Source organism: Canis lupus, chromosome 34, assembly GCF_011100685.1.
Source record: "Canis lupus familiaris isolate Mischka breed German Shepherd chromosome 34, alternate assembly UU_Cfam_GSD_1.0, whole genome shotgun sequence".
Classification (NCBI taxonomy): Eukaryota; Metazoa; Chordata; class Mammalia; order Carnivora; family Canidae; genus Canis; species Canis lupus.
Window position 1 is genome coordinate 35,156,936 of NC_049255.1, and position 13,254 is coordinate 35,170,189.

The window sequence follows — 13,254 nt, forward strand, 5'->3', positions numbered from 1 at the left end:
CCTGTGTGAGCTCAACTTTCTCGTTCCTTAAGGTTGACATTTTCTCCTTTTGTTTCTTTGAAGTCTATTAGTCATTACACACTAAACGATTAACTTGAGAAATCTTTTTTAAAATTATAAAATATGAAACTTCATGTGGTATTTCAGGTACAGAACATACCAGCATTTTGTGCTAATTTCTTTCATGATGCATGATCTCTTGCTTTCACCTCTTTCCCTTACTCCTCTACTCCCACCTCTGGTATTATTACTTATTACAGCATAACAAAGTACTCCCAAATTTAGCTGCTTCAAATGACCTATCTCACACAGTACCTGAGGGTCAGAAACCCAAAGGCAGATTAGCTAAGAGTGGTGGTACAGCAGCTCTTAGAAGTGTGCAATTACTATGTTACTTGGGGCTGAAACCATTTGGAAGCTTGACGGCTGGAGGATCTGCTTTCAAGTGCATTCACGGGACTGTTGACAGGTGCTCAGGTCCCTACTCTGTAGACCTGTCCATGGAGCTCTTCACAATATGGTAGATGGCTTTCCCCAAATGAAGATCCAAAAGAGAGAAAGAATGATGGCAGTTTCCTCTGTTACTTAGACTCCCTAATTGAGTCACAAGTCTAGCCCATATGCAGTTGGAAGCTATTACACAAGGGTATATAATACCCAGGAGGCAGGGATTATGGAGGATCATCCTAGAGTCTGGCTACCATATTCCAATTTTTTTTATGGCAAAATATGCATAGCAAAAACTTATTTTATTTAAAAATTTTTAGGAGTAATTTTTAGAATATTTTGATTATTTTTATTTTAAAGAATAATTCAGTGGCATTAGCTACATTCACAATGCTCAACCATCATCACTATATTCAGAACTTCTTCATTATCCCAGAGAGCAACTCTGTATCTATTAAACAATAACTCCCTTTCCCCACCACTCTGAGCTCTTGGTACTCTATTCCATGTTCTGTCTCCTGTTCTTAATTGCCCTGATGAGAAGGTTTTAAATTTGAATTTTGTCAAATGCTTTTTTGCAACACTTGAGATGATCATGTGATTTTTTTTCTTTCCTTCTATTACTGTGATGTATTAACATTGCTTGGATTTTGTACGTTGAACTCTTGCATCCCAAGAATAAATCCCATTGTTCACGGTAAATAATCCTTTTAATATGTTGTTATTTATTTAGTTATTTAAGTGAAATATACTTGACAAACAACGTATAAATTTAAGGTGTTCACCACGTTAATTTGATACACTCGTATATTTTTCAGTTTGCTCGGATTCTGTTGAGGCTTTTTGCATCAATACTCATAAAGGATATTGGTCTGTAGTTTGGTTTTTTTCTTTTTCTTTTTTTTTTTTTTTTCTATTTCTGTAGTGTCTTTGGTCCTGGTATTAGGATAACCCTGGCCTCATAGAATGAGTTAGGAAGTGTTCTCTGTATTTTGATTTTTGGAAGAGTTTGAGAAAAAGTGGTGTTAATTCTTCTTTCAGTGTTTGATAGAACTCACCAGTGAAGCCCTGGGCTTTTCTTTGTTGGGAGGTTTTGATTAGTGATTTAATCTTAGTTATAGGTTTATTCAAATTTTCTACTTCTTTCTGAGTTGTTTTTGGTAGATTGTGTGTTTCTAGGAAAATGGCCTTTTCATGTAGGCTGTCTTTTTTGATGGTATATAATTGTTCATAGTATTCTTTTAAAACCCTTTATATTTTTGTAAAATAAATAGAAATGTTTCTATTTTCATTTCTCATCTTAGGAATTTGAGTTGTCTTTCTCCTTAGTCAATCTAGCTAAAGACTTGTCAATTTTGTTGATCTTTTCAAAGAACCAACTTTTGATTTTATTGATGTTCTCTTCCCTATTTCCACTCTAATCTTTATTATTTCCTTCTAGCTTTGAGTTTAGTTTGCTCTTCTTTTTTTAGTTCCTCAGGACTTACAGTTTGGTTATTGATTTTAGATCTTCTGTTTTTTAAAAAAGATTTATTTATTTATTTATTTATTTATTTATTTATTTATTTATTTGAGAGAACAAATAGGAAGGGGGAGAAGCAGACTCCCCACTGAGCAGGGAGCCCGATACTGGGCTCAATCCCAGGATCCTGGGATCATGACCTGAGCTGAAGGTACATGCTTAACTGACTGAGCTACCCAGGCATCTGTCTTTCTTCTGTTTTAAATTTTTATTTATTTATGATAGTCACAGAGAGAGAGAGAGAGAGAGAGGCAGAGACTCAGGCAGAGGGAGAAGCAGGCTCCATGCACCGGGAGCTCGATGTGGGATTCGATCCCGGGTCTCCAGGATCGCGCTCTGGGCCAAAGGCAGGCGCCAAACCGCTGTGCCACCCAGGGATCCCTTTCTTCTGTTTTAATGGATGTTTTTACAGCTGTAAATTTCTATCCCAAAATAGAAGATAGAAATTAGCATCTCATAAGTTCTGGTATGTTTTGTTATTATTTTCATTTGTCTCAAGGTATTTTCTAACTTCCCTTGTGATTTCTTCTTTGACTCCTTTTTGTATGTTTGCTTTTTTAGAGAGAGAGAGGGAGAGAGAGAGAGGAGAGAGAGAACATGAGCATGGTGAGAGGTGGAAGAAGGATAGATAGAAACTTAAACAGGCTGTACTCTCAGCACAGAGCCCATCATGAGATTCAATCTCACAACCCTGAGTTCATGACCTGAACCAAAATCAGAAGTTGGTCGCTTAACCAACTGAGCCACCCAGCTACCCCTCCTTGGTTGCTTAAGATTGAGTTATTTAATTTCCAATTTGTGAATTTTCCTCTTTTTTCTTCTGTTATTGATTTGTAGTTTCATTCAATTGTGATTAGAAAAGATACTTTGGGGGCACCTGGGTGGCTCAGTGGTTGAACGTCTGCCTTCGGCTCAGGTCGTGATCCCAGGGTCCTGGGATCGAGTCCAGTATTGGGCTCCCCACAGGGAGCCTGCTTCTCCCTCTGACTATGTCTCTGCCTCTCTGTGTTTCTCATGAATAAATAAAATCCTTAACAAAAAGAAAGAAAAGATACTTTGTATGATTTAAATCTTTTTAAATTTATTAAGACTTGTTTTATGGCTTAACATGTGTTCTATCGTGGAGAATTCCATGTGTAATTGAAGAGAATTTGTACTCTGATGTTATTGAGTGGAATGTTCTGTATGTATCTATTAGGTCTAATGTGTTCAAATCCTGTTTCCTTATTGATTTTCTGTCTGGTAATTTTATCCATTATTGAAAGCAAGGTATTAAAGTCTCCAACTATTATTGTAGAACTATTCCTCCCTTCAGTTCTGTCAATATTTGCTTCATATATTTTGGGCACTGTTGTTTGGTACATATGTGTTTGAATTGACCCTTTTATCAACATGTAATATCCTTTGTTTCTTGTAAAAGCTTTTGATTTAGAGTCTGTTTCATCTGCTATTAGCACAGTTACCTCGGCTCTCTTTTGGTTACTATTTGCACAGAATACAGGCATACCTTGTTTTATTGCATCTTGCTTTCTTGCATTTCACAGATATTACATTTTTTATGAGTTGAAGATTTGTGGCAACCCTGCATCAAACAAGTCTACTGGTGCCATTTTTCTAACATTTGATCACTTCATGTCTCTGTGTCATATTTTGGTAATTCTTGCAATATTTCAAACTTTATTATTACATTCGTTGTAGTGATATGTGATCAGTGATTATGACTCACTGAAAGCTCAGATTATGATTTGCACTTTTTAGCAATGAAATTTTTTTTAAAGATTTTATTTATTTGAGAGAGAGAGAGGGAGGGAGGGAGAGAGAGAATGAGCTGGGGAAAGGGAAGAGGGAGAGGGAGAAGCAGACTCCCTACTGAACAGGGAACCTGATGCAGGGCTTGGTCCTAGGATCATGACCTAAGCTGAAGGAAGTTGCTTAACCAACTGAGCCACCCAGGCACCGCTGGAGTGTTGTGTGTGTGTGTGTGTGTATGTGTGTGTGTGTGTCTTTTAATTAAGGTATAGACATTGTTTCTTCCAGACAGAATGGGATTGCACACTTAATTAACTATAATATTGTGTAAACATAACTTTTACATGTATTGGGAAACCAAAAGATTCATTTGACTCACTTTATTGTGATATTTGCTTCATTTGAGTGATCTGGACCTAAACCCACATATCTCTGACGTATTCCTGTATCTTTTTCCATCCTTTCACTTTCAACCTGTTTATGTTTTTAGTTTTGAAGTGTCTTGTACACAGCATATAGTTGGATCTTAAAAAAGAAAAAATCCATTGTGCCAATCTCAGTCTTTTAGAGTTTAATCCATTTATATTCAAAGTAATTACAGATAAAAAAGGCCTTACTATGGCCATTTTGCTATTTGTTTTCTTCCTTTTTTTTTTTCTTTTTGCTGGTTTTTGTAAGGCCTATTTTATTTTTCCCTTATTTCCTTCATTACTGCCTTGATTTGTGTTTAGTTGTATTTTGTAACGACATATTTTGATTCCCTTTTCATTTTCTTTTGTGCATATTCTATAGACATTTTCTTTATGGTTACCACGAGGCTTATGTTCAACATCCTAAACTTATAACAATCTAATTTGAATTGATACCAACTTAACTTCACCTGCATTTAAAACCTCTGCTCCTATGCCACTACACTCCCCCCACTTTATTATTAATGTAACAAATTACATCTTTATACATTGTGTGCCTAATGACATAGATTTACTATTTTTTTAAAGATTTTATTTATTTATTCATGAGATACAGAGAGAGAGAGGCAGAGACACAGTAGAGGGAGAAGCAGGCTCCATGCAGGGAGCCCGACGTGAGACTCGAACCTGGGACTCCAGGATCAGGCCCTGGACTGAAGGCGGCACTAAACCGCTGAGTCACCTGGTCTGCCCGATTTACTATTTTTTAATGCAATTGTTTTTTTAATCATGTAGAACTAAAAGTGTAAGCAATCACAAAACCAAAATTACAATAATCCTTGCTTTTATATTTGTCCAAGTATTCTCCTTTATTGGAGATCTTTTTTTCCCCCAATTTTATTTATTTACTTATTTACTTATTTATTTATATTTATGTATTTTATTTATTTTATTAGAGTTCAATTTGCCAACATATAGCATAACACCCAGTGCTCATCCCGCCACGTGCCCCCCTCAGTGCCCATCACCCAGGAGATCTTTATTTCTTACAGCTTCAAGTTACCATTGAGTGTCCTTTGGTTTCAGTCTGAAGGATTCTCTTCAGTACTTCTTGTAGGATAGGACTAGTGGGAATGAATTTCCACAGTTTTTGTTTATCTGGGAATATCTTAATTTCTCTCTCATTTTGGAAGGACAGTTTTGCCAAATACAAATTTCTTGGTTGATTTTCCACACTATTTTGCAAAGACTTTCTTATTTTGTGTGGTCATTGAAGTATCTGTTCCTTTAGTTCATGTTCAGCTAATGTTTTGAAAGAGTTCCTTGAATGCCAAGAGCTAAACAGACAAAAACAACAAAAACTCACAAGAAATATATAAAGAGAAGAAAAATAGACAAAAAAGTACAACTATTTCTCCTGATCTTTCCAATCTGACTCTGTTTTGGAGCACTCCTTCAACAGTTAGCCAGGGCTTCTCTCATCCTAGGAATCAGCCCAAAGTTTAAGGCCTTCTTGGGTCTTTTCTAGGCCTGCATCTTTGTCTGGCATGTATTTGGCTTTCTAAATTCCCCCACATACAGAGCTGCTTTTGAAATTCCTAATTTCCCAAGGAATCTTATCCTAGCTTCGCCTTTAGTCCTTAGTCTGTCGATCGTTTCTACCCTGTTATGTCTTGTCCCAGGCATCTGTGAATCTGTAGCTCACCTTGGATTGTTTATAAGCAGTCCCAGCTGCTTTTTCCACTTGAGTTCCAAGTTAGGCAAATTGAAGATGAGAATCTCTGTCAGTAGTTCAAGTATCCCCAGACAAGTTGGAACAGATGTACACGACGATTTTCATTTTTTAAAAAAGGTTTTTATTTATTTATTAGAGAGAAAGAAAGAGAGCACAAGTGGTCGAGAGGCAGAGGGAGCGAGGGAAACAGAGTGATGAGCAGGAAGTCCGATGTGGGGCTTGATCCCAGGACCCTGAGATCATGACCTGAACCGAAATCAAGAGTTGGATGCTTAACCGACTGAGCCACCCAGGCGCCCCCTGAAAAAAATTTAATAACACCAAACTAATCTATATGTATATTCTAACCCCAATCTGTCAGTAGTGGTTACCTCTACACTGGGGATGGGAGGAAGGCCAGACAAAACATCCCCAAACACTCCTATCATTCTAGAAGATGGCTTTTTTGACTGGGTATTTGCTTGGTTGCTATAAGCCTTTGATTATTTTCCAGAGCACTGACAAAGTTAATCCTGCCAGTTACTTTTTTAAATGTTTCTGTGGAAGGACGAGAGCTTAGACGTTCTTTGTTGGGCTTACCATGTCCTATCTAGCCACAGACCTTTGATAAGCTGATCTTGCAAGTGATAGAGCATGACTTCTGTCCTATGCCATTGTTCATGCAGACTCACCCTGGAACAATGCGGAGGGCACTACACAAGAGCGACTACCAGGAGCAGGGATCACTGGGGGTTGTCTTAGAGGTTGCTTCCCACAGGATAGGACCAAAATTTTCCTCCAAAATAATCTTAGTTGAAACCACAGAGATGAATATACATTGTAGCTAGAATTTTGATTTGGAAAGCTTTAAGGGAAGGTGTTTAGCTCAAATAGCAAGGCTTACTGTTGGCCCTGGCCTGACGCAGATCCTGGACGTGTCAGCACGAGTCAGGTGTAGTTTCTGGCTTTGAGAAACTCTCCCAGACACCTGCACAGATCATTTCAAAGCCGCATGGCTAAGTTCCATACAGAGGGTTAGGGCAACGTGAGGAGTATACCTAACTTACCCTGAAAGGTGAGGAGTGTTCTGTTCCAAACGATACCTGAACAGAACCGTGAGAGATGTGAGCTGGGGCAGGAGGAGCCGCAGCTGTGTTGGGAGGCCTCTAGGCAGGAGGCTCGCCGTTCAGACGGGTTGGAGGCTAGTAGTGAATACAATGCTATTACTTTACTAAAAAACAAGTCATACAGTTAATTCAAAACTTAACAGTATACTATTGGTAATTTCTGTTTTGATGTAAGCACGCACAAGGTGATACGGGAACACTTCAGAACTTCATAGGAAAAGGTAGGCAAGTCCTACCATAGGAAGTTCTTGGGCTAATTTTGGGTGACTGGGAAGTAGCTGGGTGGAGAAGGCCATTTCCTTCAGGAGAAGGGCAGGTATAAACCATAGGGGATGAGAAAGTGTGGCATTCTTCTATGAGGAACTTCCAGAAAGTTCATTATAACTGGTATGGATGCTGCTTGGGGTAGGGGGTTGTACAGAAGAGGGGAGAGGTTGCCGAAAGGGTTGTTCACAAAGGGCCTGTAGTGATCTTGCACCCTAAAGGGTTCGAACTGTGTTCTGAAGGTGAAAAGGACTGCCCGTGAGCTAGTGACATAGTCATTAGGATGGTCACATAATGTATAGGGACATGAGTGCTCTTTATAGACCCTTATAATCATGGACATTTGAACATATTGAAAACATTTTTAAAAATTGAAGATTTCTCATTTTAAAATAGACGGACTCATATTCATTATGGAAGATTGGAAAATGCCTCATAAAGAACAAGAGAGAAGGAAAGAATCCTCAATCTCCCTGCCTGAAGGAACTGCTTGTTAACATTTCAGTGTTGATTTTCCAAAAAAATTTGTATGCATTTAAAAACCAATCTCCAACTGTAGATATTTTGAAATGAAATTTAACAATTTGCATTTTGAAATTCGTATTTTATATTTCTTTTTTTTTTTTAAACCTACGCTCTACATTCAATACAGGGCTTGCACTCATGACCCTAAGATCAAAAATCATACGCTGTAGGGACACCTGGGTGGCTCAGTGGTTGAGTGTCTGCCTTCCACTCAGTTGTGATCCTGGAGACCCTGGATCGAGTCCCACATTGGGCTCCTTGCAGGGAGCCTGCTTCTCTCTCTACCTATGTCTCTGCCTCTCTGTCTCTCATGAATAAATAAAATCTTAAAAAAAAAAAAAAGAATTCTATGCTGTATTGACTGCACCACCCAGGCGCCCCAATATATTTGCTTCTTAACTGAATACTTAATTGAAATGTAAATTGAAAAATGGGGAGGAGGGAGCACCTGGATGCCTCAGCTGGTTGTGTCTGCCTTCCACTCAGGTCCTGATCCCAGAGTCCTGGGATAGGGCTCTCTGCTCAGTGGGAGCCTGCTTCTCTCCCTCTGTCCCTCCTCCCTGCTCATGCTCTCTATCTCAAATAAATAAATAAAATCTTTAAAAAAGAAAAGAAAAAACTGAATTGAATACTTTCATAATAATTTTCTTAGGTAGACTTTTAGAAGCTGGATCAAAGAATATACATATTTAAATTCTCTGGCTATGTATTGCTGAATTTTGTTAAAGGGTATATCATTTGTTTTATTAGTATTTTGTAATGTTCCTTCTTTCTGTTATTCTTACCAAATCACTTTATATAGCGTTCGCGAGAGGCTATGAGAGCCCTCCAGTGGCCAAGCTAATTTCTGCAAAAATATTACCAACAGTAGAATTAAAAAGGAATTGTATCTAGTTGTTAAATCTTAATGGCAATAAGAGCGAAGTGCTAGAAAGTGCTACAAACATCTTGGCTGTCAAAAAGGCCTTATCCTTTAGTTAGATAAGAGAGATAGAGATAGAGATAGAGATAGAGATAGAGATAGAGATAGATAGAGATGCCAGTAGATAAGTTAGAGAAGAGATGTCATTTGCTTTTCTTTCGAATTCTTATTCATCTGCTCCAGATTATGAAATGTTTTGAATTTCACTGCCATGTTATATGAAGATTATGTTGGTTGCAAACAGGTTTAAAACCAACTGGTTAATTACTTATAAAAGATAGTATTTATTGAATACTTACATGTGTCAGGCACTGCTCCAAGCATTTTACATATCATAGCGCAAATAATTCTCGTGGCTATTGTAAAATAATTACTATTTTAAATACCGTTTTACTGGCAGGAAATAGAATGTTAGTTACTAAACAGAATACCTTAACAGATGGGTTCAATAACTTGCTCAACTAGTTCAATAACTAGTAAGTGATGGAGCTAGGATTCCAACACAGTGGAAGGAAGGGGAATTTGGGATAAAATGGCTTCTGCAGGAATGGTTTTTTCTTTTTCTTTTTTTTTATAAATTTATTTTTTATTGGTGTTCAATTTACCAACATATAGAATAACACCCAGTGCTCATCCCATCAAGTGCCCCCCTCAGTGCCCGTCACCCAGTCACCCCCACCCCCCCCGCCCACCTCCCTTTCTACCACCCCTAGTTCGTTTCCCAGAGTTAGGAGTCTCTCATGTCCCATCTCCCTTTCTGATATTTCAGGAATGGTTTTTTCATTGCATCATGCAGGTCAAGAAATGGGACCCTGAAAAGGCAATGTTTTCCCCAGTAGTTGAGTTTGAAATTGTAGATGGGAGTAATTTGTGAAAGTGCTGCTCTGCTCTCAGTGGAGATACCCTGACTGAGCCAGGTATCTCTAGGTAATCAGAGATGTTCCTGCTTGGACCCGAGCAGCACACATTCCTTATTGGAGACGGCTCTTCTTTACCAAGGACAGCAGGTGGGTACTGAGACCGAAAAGAGCCTTCACTCTGCCTTTTGCTGACTCTCAGACCAGTTCTAATTCCTACCTCCTGATTTCTCCTTCTTCAGATTCCAGCTGCTATGGGCTAAATATTTGTGTCCTCCCACAATCACTGGTTAAACCTAATCCTTTGGGAGATGATTAGGTCATGAGAGTGTAGGCCTCATAAATGGGATTAGGGCCCCTGTAAGAGTGATCCCAGAGAACTCCCTTGACGCTTCTATCATGTAAGGACACAGCAAGAAGACTGCTGTCTATGAACCAAGAGGAGGATTCTCACCAGACACAGAATCTGCGGGTTGCTCTTGTACTTCTAGCCTCCAGAACTGTGAGAAATGTTTCTGTTGTCTATAAATCACCCAGCATCCTAGTGAAACTTTGGGGGCTTGCAAATGCAGGCTCTCTCTTTTTTTTTGGGGGGGGGCGACATTTCAATTCAGCCCCATTCGAAAGATATTTACAGAGTGCCTTTAGGCCTGCCAGACACTGTGCCACACTCAGATTTTAGAGGTCCACAAAATAGACAACCTCCCCCCCCCCCAAACTCACAGGGCATTTCATTTAAAGCCTATGTTTGGATACATTTGTCTGCACTACGAATTTGTACTACAATGCTTCTAAAAATGTGTGTGTATTTGGAGCTTTGTATCACCAAATATTAAAAGCCACCAGAGGAATTTATCCTTTAAAAGAGGGTCTTCCTAAAAATATTTTAAACAAATAATCTCACCTAAGTGGTATCACATATGACCTATGTTTTCACATTTGGTTTTCTAAAGAAATGCACATTTCTTAGCATGTGAGAAAAACTTTTTTTTTTTTTTAAGATTTTACTTTTAAGTAATCTCTACATCCAACATGGGGCTTGAACTTACCACCCTGAGACTAAGAATTGCATGCTCTGCCAACTGAGCCAGCCGGGCCTCCCTAGGAGGTAAACTTTTTAGAGAGAAGTGTACATTCCATTTAGGGCTAATGATCACACATTTGGAATGTGGGAAGTTGGGTTTTTACCAACCATGCGATGATACAAGAGAACCACTAGTAGGCGCCGCGAGCCCACTCCTTTGGCCCAAGTTCTGCTTTCTCTGTGGGCTTTTGCAGCAGACACACTGGCCAGTGCCAGGTGCATTAGTGCTCTAACGGAATCGGAATCGCAGGCTATGTGTCTGTGTTGAGGTGTAAATGGTAGAAGAACAGCGAACCAGGCCATCTTCCTTGTTCAGTACCCAGGTGGGGTGTAGGTCGGTGACTGTCCTTCTCATGCTCTTCTTTACCTATTTTTGAATAAGACAAAGGAAGGAAAGACCCTTCTTACACTTTCAATAATGGGAAGCACATTGGACTTAGGGACCCAAGACCTGGAATCAGAGTTCAGCTTCATGTTACTAGGCCTGTTGTATACTGTAGAAATGTGAAGAGATGGTGAGGCAAGGTTTTCGGGGAGAAAATCAACTGGAAAGACCTTGTCGGGGAGTACTGGGGACCCACTGTTGCCAGTTATCCGGGGTGACTGGACTCTGAGACACTGACTTTTGCGACTAGAAGGGTACCCGGGTCTGTGGTAGAGCAGGAATGCCAGCTTATTAAGTCATGCTACGTGGGGAGTCATGTTCTAACCACAGGGAAGGCTTGAGGCGTAGTCACCACAGCTAAGGCATGTGGACGATCTTAGGAAAAGGCCCTTCAGCCAAAGCAGCGTCAGGGACTTCCCTGCTTTACAGAGAGCCTTGCCAAAGGGCCCAGGTCCTCGGACGCTGTGGGCCGCTATACCATCTGCCTGGAGAGCCGGGGACTCTTCCAGGACCCTCTGTTTCCACGGCTGCCCGACTTCCTTTCCGAGGGACGTACTCTCTGTTTATGGCTCATCTCTTCACACAGGTTACATTTTGCTGGTCGTCCTTCAGTGGCCTTTGGTACATCTGTGTTGTGACTGTTTAGACATCCTAGGATTTCTCTTAATAGACAGTGGTAATTACAGTGTCGTTATGTTAGCTTCAGTCTCTATCAAAAGCAATTCGTGTTTTCAACTGATCCATTTTGCCTATGAATATACTAACAGTAGCTAACATTTATGAGTCCCCATTCGTAATATATATGCATATATACACATAATTAAAACTTATATATAGATTTTAATATATGTTAAAAGTACATATATATGTTATATGTTATATGTTATATGTTATATGTGTGTGTGTGTGTATAAAACTCTGTAAAGTCATCTCACTTAACCCTCAACAATAACCCTGTGGGGCATCTGCTATTCTCACTTAATAGATGAAGAACCTGAGAGTTACGTAAGTTAAGGAACAACCCATGTGATAAAGTTGGGATATAAACTCAGGAGGTTCCGTTTCAAGCTCTTAGCCTGACAACTCTTTCTACCGTTTTGGGTCTGAGTTCTGAAATCTGGCGCTACAAATGCCTCTGTGTGTGTGACCTGAGCGTTGGTGAATTCTGATTGCTGGATTCCTTATGGTTGGAATGTCAAATGCCAATGGAGTCACAAGAGGGAAGGTTTCACAGTTGCTTTCTCAAAGAATTGATGTTGCATGGATTTTATAGTTTATATTGTACTTAATACAAAAGCTCCCCCCTCTCTTTTTTATTTTATTATTTTCTTTTTTTTTAAAGATTTTATTTATGTATTCATGAGACACACAGAGAGGCAGAGACACAGGCTGAGGGAGAAGCAAGCTCCATGCAGGGAGCCTGACATGGGACTCTATCCCAGGTCTCCAGGATCACACCCCAGGCTGCAGGCGGCACTAAACCGCTGCGCCACTGGGGCTGCCCTCCCCCCCTTTAAATGTTATGAGGAGATATCTGAAAACATCCAGGTGATGAAATGCCCCCAAACACAACAGCTCCCTCAAAAACTGGACATTATCCTACACAGGAGTCTCTACAAATCAAACTTGTCTGAATGCAGGGAGAACATAAGAGTGCAAACGCAAGAGCTCTGAATCGTCATTCCGGCTTATCGAGCTTTGTACCAGACATTGTGTTAAGCTCTGTATGTGTATCAACTCACATAATAATCAAGAAACCTATGGGGTAGGCACTATTTCCATCCTCATTTTACAAATAAAGAAACTGAGGCCCAGAGTGGCGTCACAGTTAGTAAGGTGTAGAGCCAAGATGTGAAGCCAGGGAGCCCAGGCTGCACTGTCAACCACTGTGCTCTCCAGGGCCATTGTTGTGGGCTCTCCTGCCTGACACCCTGTCATCTGTAGAGCCTTTTCTGTCGGTGCCCTTGATGTCTTTGGGGTTTCCGCAAGCCTCGTGTTCCCTAGGAGATACAGTGATTTGCCCTGACACTCAGCATGGATATGGGAAGGCTTAGTCGCTGTGACATATAGATCCATATCTTAGAGTATTTCCAGGAGGAAGTTCTGTGTTTGCTAAAACCCTCTTCATCTTTAAATGTCCTGAATGTCGAGAGAGGGATGTACTAAGGAAAGCCAAATGTATCAAAGGGGATTGACACTGCTTGGTGTGAACACAGCCCAAGGAGGACCTCTCCACTCGATGAAAAAG